The sequence below is a fragment of the Alligator mississippiensis genome, chromosome 2 (assembly GCF_030867095.1).
Source record: "Alligator mississippiensis isolate rAllMis1 chromosome 2, rAllMis1, whole genome shotgun sequence".
NCBI classification, from domain to species: Eukaryota; Metazoa; Chordata; order Crocodylia; family Alligatoridae; genus Alligator; species Alligator mississippiensis.
In genome coordinates, this window is record NC_081825.1 from 299,810,013 (window position 1) to 299,820,532 (window position 10,520).

General features: G+C 45.8%; 1 long non-coding RNA gene across 1 annotated transcript; it reads left to right on the plus strand.

Moving 5' to 3' along the window:
• The first annotated feature begins 287 nt into the window (after positions 1 to 287).
• On the plus strand, positions 288 to 10,318 carry LOC132248448 (uncharacterized). Its single transcript, XR_009459641.1, has 3 exons — positions 288 to 328; positions 9,624 to 9,689; positions 10,167 to 10,318. It is a non-coding gene; the product is annotated as an uncharacterized LOC132248448 (long non-coding RNA).
• The last annotated feature ends 202 nt before the right edge of the window (positions 10,319 to 10,520 follow it).

Sequence of the window (10,520 nt, forward strand, 5' to 3'; positions counted from 1 at the left end):
GTTTGACTCATGATTTTTACAGGTATGGGTAGTTGGCAGGCTTGGAGACAAGCAGGAAGCCAGGGAGCCATGGGTAGAGATGGGGCTAGAGTAGCAGGTATTTCAGGAATTAATGTAATAATGACTTATTGATGAAAATAAGCTGGGATGGTGTAGCAGGGCACTGTTGGTGCTGCCACTTTAAGACCTGGAGTGAAGCAGCCAGCAGGTGCTTAATTGCGGTGGCCATTTTTAGAGCTCTGGCCGCCTATATAAACAGGGCATTTTGCTGCTGGCTGGAGGTGCAGCAACATCACCTGGCTCTGAGGCTTCATGGAACACTCTGGAGGTAAGGGAGGAGCTGTAGGGGATGGTCAGGAGGCTCCTGGTCCTGGGCATGACCTAACACTGCACCCTGCTGGGAGTGGGTGGCCTGGTGGGGCTCTCAGTGGTGCAAGAGCCCCCCAGGAATTGTCAGGCCAGTTACCACTCTGGTGAAAGGCGGGTTGGGGTGTCTTAACCCTAGCCCCCCACAACCAGGTAGATTACCCCTTTGTAGGGTCCAGAAGGTGAACCCCAGTGAGAGAGTGGGGCCATAGACTCAGAAACCTGTCTTGACATCCCCCAACTGGTCAATGCTGGGGCCAGGACTGGAAGGGTTGAAGGGCCAGGCGCCCACTGCGAGGGATGCCCAGAGCTGAGGGCCTGGGGTGGAGGTGAAGCCAGGGTCAGTAGAGTGAAAGGTCCCAGGGGGACCACACCCATAAGGCAGAAGCAGCTCAGGGAGCTGAGTTATGCAGCCTAGAATGAAGGCAGAGTAGGCCACCTGAATGGAGGGATCCAGGTGGAGTTCAAATAGTAGGATTCTGGGGCCCAGAGTGAGGCTGGTGATGTTGACAACAGAGGATGCCATTTGCGAGGCATGGGCTGCGGTGTAGGGGAGGTACGGAGTTAGCGCCCCCTGGCGTCAGGGCAAGAAACGGGCAGCCTCCGCTTATTAAGATAATTAATTCATTCATTAACATCAAGGTGTGGCAGGTGAGAAGGTGGGTGGTTGGCCCAGAACAGGTGGGCAGGCGAAAGGTAAATCAGCCCTGGAGAAGGCCCCCTGTTACAGATGGGTTTGGCCCTTATGTGAATGCCTTGTGGTATGGATGCTGCAAGCAGCCTTAGACTTTTTCTTCTCTAGCCTTCATCTATGGCTTGTCTTCTTCTGTAAATGCCTGAATGAGCAAACAGCTTTGCTTGCACAGTCCACTCACAGTATGGGCCCACTGATTTCAATGGGACCGTGCTTTCAAAGCAAGTCATTTCTTATTGTAAGGAGAACAGAAACTGGGTTGATAAATGCAAAATCAATCGGGTCTCTCAGGTCCATGCTCCAGCAGCTGCCTCTCCGAACAGGGCCATATTTCCATGGAAAGCAATTTGATTCTTTTTTTATCAAGCGCCCAAATTATTCTTAGTTCAGAGGAGGTGCTAGCCACACTACATAGGTGTATAAAATGATAGACCTTATTCAAGATTGCCAGTCCATTACTGCCAGGCCATTCTGCCATATAGATAGCATGGATTTTTCCACTAAAGGTCCTCTGGTGATCTCAGCTGTGGCGGTATAGCACAGTGAGAAAGGGAGTCTTTCAAGCACATCAAAGTTCGTAGGACTTCCTGGCAAAAACCAGTGTCTTGAATGTCACCTGGAAACTTATTTAGCAGTAGTGCAGGTCCCAACAGACTGGTACAACTGGCTTGATTTTCCTGTGCTCCAGAACATGCATCTCGGCGAGTGATGTGGTGTGCTCTGAGGCATGAGACTTCAAACCGCTGCATGTGACTTTCAGATTGAAGGCATTTGGTCATAATGGGAGATGGTATAAGTGGTCACTGACTTTCATGGGATTATTCAAATTCTTACCAACTGGGCCAAGATTATTCAGTGTGCTAGGTATTGCCAGGTGGGGTTAAGGAGATAAAATCAGAGGCCTGATTCGTGTCTTTGTTGCATCCATTATACATCAGGATATTTCTGTTTATCTCACTGATGTCAACGGGGACAGAATTGGGGCTCAGTGCAGAATTATTTTTTTAAAATGCATATACCTGTGTTTTTGGAGTCTTTGCTGTTGATGGTAGCAGTGCTACTTTGTGTGATACTAATTATTAGATTAACACTTTGAATCTCATCTAAGCTTTGAATGACATGCATGGTTTAGCACAGGTGCTTTGCATTCATTTCCTTTTGTTTTTCAGTGGCTAAAATAGCTCTGAATATTCCTAAAACATATAGGAGATATTTACAGACTAGACAAAGATTCTAGTTTATAATTATTGGCAGATCTGGTAGCCCCATCAATAGTTAAGATTTTTTGGCACTTCCCATTATATTATTTTCAGCTGCTTATAACTTCACCAAAGCTTACCCATTTGAGCTGAAATTTTGCCTGCTGGGTATTTGGCTCAGGTTGAATTATTTTTGGACAATTTCTGCTAAAACAGTTCAATCACTTCTGATAACAACATTAAGGAAAAAAATCTACTGTTTTCTTCCTGTTAGAAAAATATTTTGTACAACCATGTTGTTGAAAAGCTCCAGGTTCAATATGTTTTGGAGCAGGAATTTGAAGTATGGCAGGGGGAAGTTGCTGGGGTGGCAAGGATGTGCTTTTGCCATTCCTGTGAAAAATGGTCCAGAGTTGGCCAGGTTATAAGTCTGAAAATTTTCAGTTCACACATCTTCAGCAGAGGCTTTTTAGACCATGTCTGTACAGCCTCTCTCTTGAATTGGACATTTGGGCTAAGTACAGACAGTAAAAAAGTCTGAGGCTGAATCAATTGAATCTTTGCAGGTTAGTCTAAGGCAGAGGTGGGCAAAATGTGGCCCACGGGCCAGATGCAGCCTGCCAGGCCATTCTATCTGGCTCGTGGGGCACCTAAAACAATTTAGAAAATTAATATTTATCTACCACTGGCTGCCTGTCATGTGGCCCTCGATGGCTTGCCAAAACTCAGTAAGTGGCCCTCCTTCTGAAATAATTGCCCACCCCTGGTCTAAGCTGTGTATATTCAACCAATAAGCAAGTAAACAGACATCCACTTCTGATTCTGGAAATGCAGCCATGTGCCTGTAATAGCCCAGGTCAGAAGCTGGGGGGCGCTAGAGCATGCCTCCCTGCTCAGCTGGAGCAGACAGCTTGGGCCCAGGTTGGCCTGCCCACCCTGCAAGAGGGGGTTGTGGGGGATGTGCAAAGCATCCTGGTATGCTGGGGGACTAGGCATTAACTTGAATCTGAAGGGGATCTGGGACAGAAGTTCAATAAACCGATTTAACCTAAATCAGTTCAGTCTGATACTACATCCATCCAGGTTTATCTTAAACCAGTTCTGGCCATTTTGAAAGCGGTTTGTGTGCACTGAACTTCTGTTGTGTTGCAGATTTGAACTGGTTTCTGATCACTTATACCGGTTGATGTGTCATTTCTGTCCCTGGCCTTGCAGAATAAATGTGGCTTGGTCAACCTGGCACACAAGAGACCAGCCACGAGGCCAATGAGACGGCTCAGAAGTAGCTCTGAGTGGTTTGGAGAGACACTGGCACGCACCTTGGGGCCAGGCTCTGAGACTGGAAGGAGCAGTCCCATGGTTGGGGGGAGTCTGTAGAGTTTTACCATTAAAAAGTTTCCATCTCATTTCCACCTAGGAGAGCTTTTACAATTTCTGCTCTCTCCTATGCCTGATGAAGGGTGTGTGTGCCTGAAAGCTTTCAAATAAATAAAATCATGGCATAAATTACTTCTGCGCTTTGGAGCCCAGGTTTCAGCCTTCGCTCCAAAGGAGCATTTTCAGTGAGCTTAGAGGGGCTGGTTTGTCGGGGTGCAAATTGCTGACAGAGTTCACAGAAGCATTTCATCACACAAATGCAGTGCTGGGGCTGAAAAACCTCTTCCGAAGGGGCTCCTTTGCATCGTGCCCGCCAGCTGCCTGCACACTCAGAAAAGACTGCAGACACCAGCGTGCAGGTCCCGATGAGTGTGTCTGTGGGTTGGAGGGTTTTAATTCTTGGAGATTTTGTTTACAGTGAATCCCTTAAATATTATTTAGTATTTAATCACCCCGTCTAAAAAATACGGCAGGTCCCACGTGCTACTCCAAGGGGAGCTGAATGAAGTCTCATGCTTGTCATTCAGCAAAGTGCTCCTGTTTGGCAACGTATGTAAGATTATGCCTTTACTGATGCAGTTACTCCCACTGAAGCAATGCGATTGTATACGTGTTTAACATGAAGCACACGTTTAAGTTGGTGGGGGTGGACTTAAGCGTGTGCCCGTGAATAGTGCCATTGACAAAGAACACGCTCAGGTTCCTCGCTGAGTCAAGGCCTAAGGGCTGAGTTATGCCTTTCTGGCACTCATCAGAGCAAGAGCAATGTGGAGCTGTCCCGTTTCTGTGGATTTATATGGACTCTTGAATGTTGGTTTAGCACAGTTGCTTTGGATTCATTTCCTTTTGTTTCTCAGTGGCTAAAATAGGAAAGGAAAAAACCCCATAACCCCTATCTTGGAACAGCATGCTGAAATCCTCCTCCGCTCTGCAAATCTGTCCTGGTGCAGTGCGGCCACAGTGGTGAATGGCATAAATACTGTATGTGATCTCGGCATCAGAGTGCAGAGACACAACCGGCCAAGAGGCTGCAAATCCCCGTGGGAAATGGCACAGGGCTTTTCTAAACCTCAGTATTAAATATTCAGAATATTTGTCTGGAAAGCAATAGTCCCCAGAATGGAGTAATGGCCTGTCAAGTTTCACATTTCTATTCAAGTCATTTCTGAATTCAGAAAAGGTTCTGTAATATCACGATCCAGATGTGGTTTTCAAAAAATACTGGCTCACCAGGTGAGGCCTTAATGCAAACTTTCACCTGAGGCCAAATCCTGCCTGTTTGTCTCGAGTAGGTGAGCAGGCGTCTGGTCCCGAGAGTCGATTTGCATCTACTCTTTCAATGGAAGCAGGATCCGACCCTTAACTGGCAACGATGGCGGTGGAGACTAGCTGTTCTAATGTAGATATTGCACCACTAAACCGGGTCAGTCCAGAATGGTATTTCATTGGCAAGATGTAGCATTTTTAATGCAAAGTGAGCCCTTTAGTAGGGCCTCTTATGCTGTAGGTTTTATACTTTAATGAGGTAGATATTTAATCAGTTTTAGAGTACATTGGTATCTGCATTTTGCATATGTTTCAAATAACTATGAAATTTATACGCGGATGAAGTAATTGAAGCATAGCCTGGTTTCTGAAGGGCACACAGTCCTTACTGCAGTGTAATTTGAAGAGATTGGGGATCAATCACAGTGTTTTAAAATTAAGAGTTTTCTGCAGCTGGGACACTCCCAAGTCGAGATACTTTAGTTTCAGTTTATAGCTCAACTTTTTCCCCAAGTCAAATAGTTTATTGTACCCAGGATTTTTTTTTTTAACTGTCACATCTGCAAATTAAAAGTATCTTTGAGAACCTGATCTCCTACAGCCATAGGTCCACAGTGAGTCTGGACACACCCGGCGCTTTGGTGGGCAGAGGTTTGGAATCCATATTTAAAATCCACATTTCACAACCTTTACAGATCAGATTTTGAATGCACCTTTCAGCTAAAATAGCTCAGCATTTACTTAACTGCTCTTGTAGCCCTGGCAATTACTTACTGCTTCAAAACGATCCCTCTTCTTATAGAGGTGCGTCCTAAAGTACTGAGCGAACCAAACTCCCTTCCCCAAAATCTTGAGTGTTTGAAAGTCGGATCCGAATTGTTTGGTCCAAGCCCACCTTGAACCCATCTGTCAGGTTGCTTTATAAAGTCTCTTACCTTTTTGGGCAGCGTGTTTGCATAGATTTCATAGACATTCAGGCTGGAAGGGACCCCGGAAGATCATTGAGTCCAGTCCCCTGCCCCAGGGGCAGGAAGTCATCTGGGTTTAAAGGATCCCAGCTTTACTACTCAGGATATAATCGTTAAATTATTTGCCTAGGACTGGTCTCTGATATGTTTACTAGTAGTTTGTGTCATGAGGAGCTTCAGGGAAGTGAGAGAGCCGACTCAGGGATTCAGGAGCTACTCACTCTGGGCTGGATCTGATCCTACCTGTTAGGTATCTAAGCGGTACTTAGGCATCTAAGTGTGATTCTGTACTATTGCACTCAAGTCTATAAAGCTTGCGTGTTCCCCCTCCTCCTTACCATTTCTTATGACTCAGTTTTAAGGCAAGATGATGACCTGTTACAAAAGTAGATGCATTAAGGGTTTTTCCAGAACGCGAGCAAGGTGGACTGGGATCACATTGAGACATAGTGATGTCTAACAGGTCGAATAGGATCCAGTCCCCATGTAAGTCAATGGAAAGACCCCTGCAGATGTAAATGGGCTTTGGATCAGGCCCTACCACCCCATGCGACTAAAGACAGAGTCTGCGGACTTGACTCCACAAATCTAATCCATTTAGGTACCTCCCATGACTGGGGTTTAGCATCGTGCACAAACATGATGCTAAACTCCAGCATATTGTAGCATATAGGTTAGGTTTCTTTATGTAACTATCACAGGAAGGAAGAAGACAAGGGGAAATGTCTATCACATCAGATCCTGCTCACTGGTGGAAAAGGTTAGCCACAGGTCTCTCACCTGAGGTTTAACTGTTCGTTGGGATGTGGTTGGGAAACAGGCCCACTGAGTCACGAGGGATACTTAATGGGGCTGGCAGCTTACCAGCTCTGCAGTGTGTCCTACCATGCAGCAGAACGACAGCGGGGATTGTTTCTGTGCCACCTTTATTGTTCAACAGTAGGCACTTAACCCAGGAGACTCTTTCTGCTGACTAACAGCATTTATACAGGGGGATGTGCTTTAATTAGAGCGGCTCTTAGTGCCATTCTAATTAAAGTGCCCACAGCGTCTCATGTATTAATGTCCTAGGGTTGCCAGCCCTCCCCGATTGGCCGGGAGTCTACTGGAATCGGTATTGATCTCCTGGTGACTATTGAAAGCAATCCGGGAGATTTTAATAGGACATTTTAATGCTGCATTATGTCACGTTGGAAAAAAAAATCTCCCAGAACTGCTTTAGTCAGAGTTGACAACCCTACAGTGTCCCCGCACTTCAAAATGGCGGCAGGGGCGCTTTAATTAAAGCTCATTGCGGGGACACTGATACACAAGACATGGAGGCTGCTGGAGGCATGCTAATTAGCACACTCCAGCAGCAGACTTAATTAATCGAGTCTGTTCTGACACAGGGTAATTAGTACAGTGCATTGGAGCAGCCTCCCTGCACATCTACAGGCACATGAGGAGCCTACCAAGACAAGCGGGGCTGCATCCTTCACTTCACAAGTCTGAAAAGGAGCGTGGAGATTAAAATGTAGATTTCACAGAAAACTATGTTTCTGATAACGTCTAAAATACACTCCTGAGACTTAGTTGGATTGCTATTCAGTAGGCATGTCTGCAAAAAACGAGACAACCATCCTTAATGAGATGAACGAAACAATCTCACATAAATATAGGAGTGGATGTGAAATGCTCCTCGTGAGTAAGAAGTCAAGCCCCCGTGATGTCTGTATGGTTGCAAGGGTTGGCTTATACTGAGCTCAGCGCAGGTCCTGTGCTACCACACTGGATCGTACAACAGACCTTCAAAAATAAAATACATCTTACAAAGCCATTTTAAATAAACGCCTAGTTTAGTTTTTAGACTGCTGCCATTAATTCAGAACAGAAATGCTAGAAAAATAGCTGTCCATTGAAGCAAACATTTGACCTGGTTTTCTTGTGTACTTTTCTTTGCCCTTTTATACAAATTATCCATTATCCTCCATGTTATTGCAGCCTTTGTAGTTAAAGAATATTTCATTAGGAAACATTTAAAATAGATGTGCGTTGAATCCATATTTCAGGGTTCGGTGCTGCACTGAGACTTGCTGGATATGGGCGACATACTTATCTAGTTAATGTGAAACATAAGTGTATTGTCCGAGAGTGCAATGCACAGCACAAATAAATTCTGATATATTTAGATCCTGATTAGAGGTTAGACTAAAATATCATGCCTTGCAAAGGAGACATACTCTGCCTGCACTTAACAGTGCCACTCTGTGCTTATCAGCACCTGTTTTTTTTCTCTCCTAGATTTACTGCTTGCATTGTTTCCTTCTCCTCTTGCTTCCTGTATACCTTGGCATTACATTGCAGACCTCAGGCCTGATTCTTGTGTAACCCAGGCAGGGGGTGGGCAAAGGTTTTTCTTTACCATTGTTGTGCTCCCTCAAATTAATCTGCTGGGGGCAGGGGTGGATCCAGGGGGCTGCACTGGTGCAGTTGCCACCCCACTTTGGCTAGAGACAGACATTAGACATAAACTGGTTTAAGTGATCAGAAAATGGTTCAAACCTGTACCAGGACAGATGTTCAGTGCACATAAACCGGTCTGAAAATGGCTGAAACCAGTTTGAGATAAACCTGGTTAAATGTAGTATCAGACTTAACTGATTTGGGTCAAACCGGTTTATGCAATGTCTGTCCCAGACCCCTTTCTCATTTAAGTTAAATCAGAGTCCCCCAGCATCCCAGCATGCTCTCTGGGCTGGGCTGGGCTCTCTGCTCCACAGCAGGGCTGACCCCTCTCCTCTGCTCCCTGGCTGGAGCTTGGCAGAGACTGCAGGCATCTGTGTGGCTTCCCCCTGCTTCCCCCACCGTCCCCTCTGCCTTACACAGACACCTCTCAGCATTAGCTAGCAGACCACATGCTGGCTACAGTCCCTGCTGTGGCAGACGGGACAAAGGGAGAATCAACAGGTAGCTGGTAACGTCCCTCTGTTTTCTTAATGGGGTGATAAATACTGAATTAGCGGGGGATAAACACTGTGTTACCAATGGTCAGGAGTGCGCGGGGGGGAGGGGAGAACCCCTGCCTAATCGGAGCATCCTGCTGGGGCCTGGCCATGTATCCCCTCAGCTCAGCACTGTAGAAGGGAAGGGAGGGCTGCTCTAGAACCCCCCAGCTTCTAGCCTGAGCCTCTGCAGGCATGTGCCTGCATGTCTGGGTTGCCTGTGCAGTTACAAACCAGTTCAGCCTAGCCTGGTTAGACTAACCTGCAAAGATTGAATCAATTCTGACTCAGTTTTTGTGAATGTCTGTCCCTAGCCTTTGATTCCTGCTCCACACAAAGGTTAAAATGAACTGCTTGGCAGTGGCAGGAGCATTTCTAGTCAGGCAGTGCTGAGGGACTCAGTTGACTTCATGGCTCATTGTCATCTACCTGCTCCCTTCTAAACTCTTCATTCCAGGTGTTAATAACCCTCTCTTCTTTTTAATGGTTTTGATGTTCCACCTATCAAGCTAACCTTTCTTCTGCAGTTTGGCTGTCTGTTAACTGCTCCTGGTAATGAAACTCCTATTTCACAGCTCTGCAGATTGCTTTCAACTCATTCCAATGAAGTGATATTTGTTTTTGCTTCAATCTTAAATTAAACAATGCAGCTCCAGGCCCCTGGCAGATTAGAAAAACTTCTCCTTTCTTTTTAACTAGAGAAAAAGATGTGTTGTGTTATATGTGATGATGCACCTCTCTCTCTGCACCCCTCTTTTCAAATTCCTAGATCTGCCCATGGCTAGGGTCCTGTTTGGTGAGCCCCTGGTGCAACAGAGAGCAGGCCCAGGGTGATGTAAGTTGTGATTCCCTTCCCCGGCCATCTTGGTCTGCTCTGTGCTCTAGAATAGACAGAGCACTGTAACCATGCCTCCTTCTTTCCTCATATTCCCGTCATGCCACTCTGCTGGGGAGTGGCCTGGAGGGGGATATAGTGCCCCTACCATTGTGGTGGAGGCCTGAGAAATTCTGTGGGTTTTGTTCTGTTAAGTGGCACAAAGGGCTGTAGTGGGGGACAGATTTGGGGGCACTATGTTTTAGGGGCTTACACATGCCCTCCTTCTCCCCAGTCCCGAACAGTCCCGTTATTGTACTTGGAGTCTTTTGCCATCAGCAAAACTCTCTTTCTTCTGGAATGCTCTTTACTGGTTGCAACACAGTGCGGCTAATACATTTGGGGGGGGGGGTGACACGGACCCAAATAAAGCCACAACAAATTATTCGGCAAAATAAATATTCTGAAAAGTATTTTAAATGCTCTTTTTTTTTTAAGGCTGCCTTAATGGAGTTTTAGAGTGAATATGAAACCAAGTTACCAAGTGCATTCAACCTAAGAAAAGGGGTTTTCTAATGTGAAATGTATGACGGCAGCTGCCTATCTATCACACCCGGGAGGAAGACTAATGATAGGGACCCAGTGTGCTTCAGAACAGAAGATACTCTGTATTTTATCCTTTGTATCAATAAATGAAAATAAAATCCCTAGAATGCTGTGGTTAGAATATGACTTTAAGTGCACAGATAAGAGCCCAAGTAAATACAAGCACTCCTCCATTCCTGAGGGAAGTTGGTGAACTGCCCACATAATTTGCTGATAAAGTCCCATCTGTTAAAACAAAGTACTGCA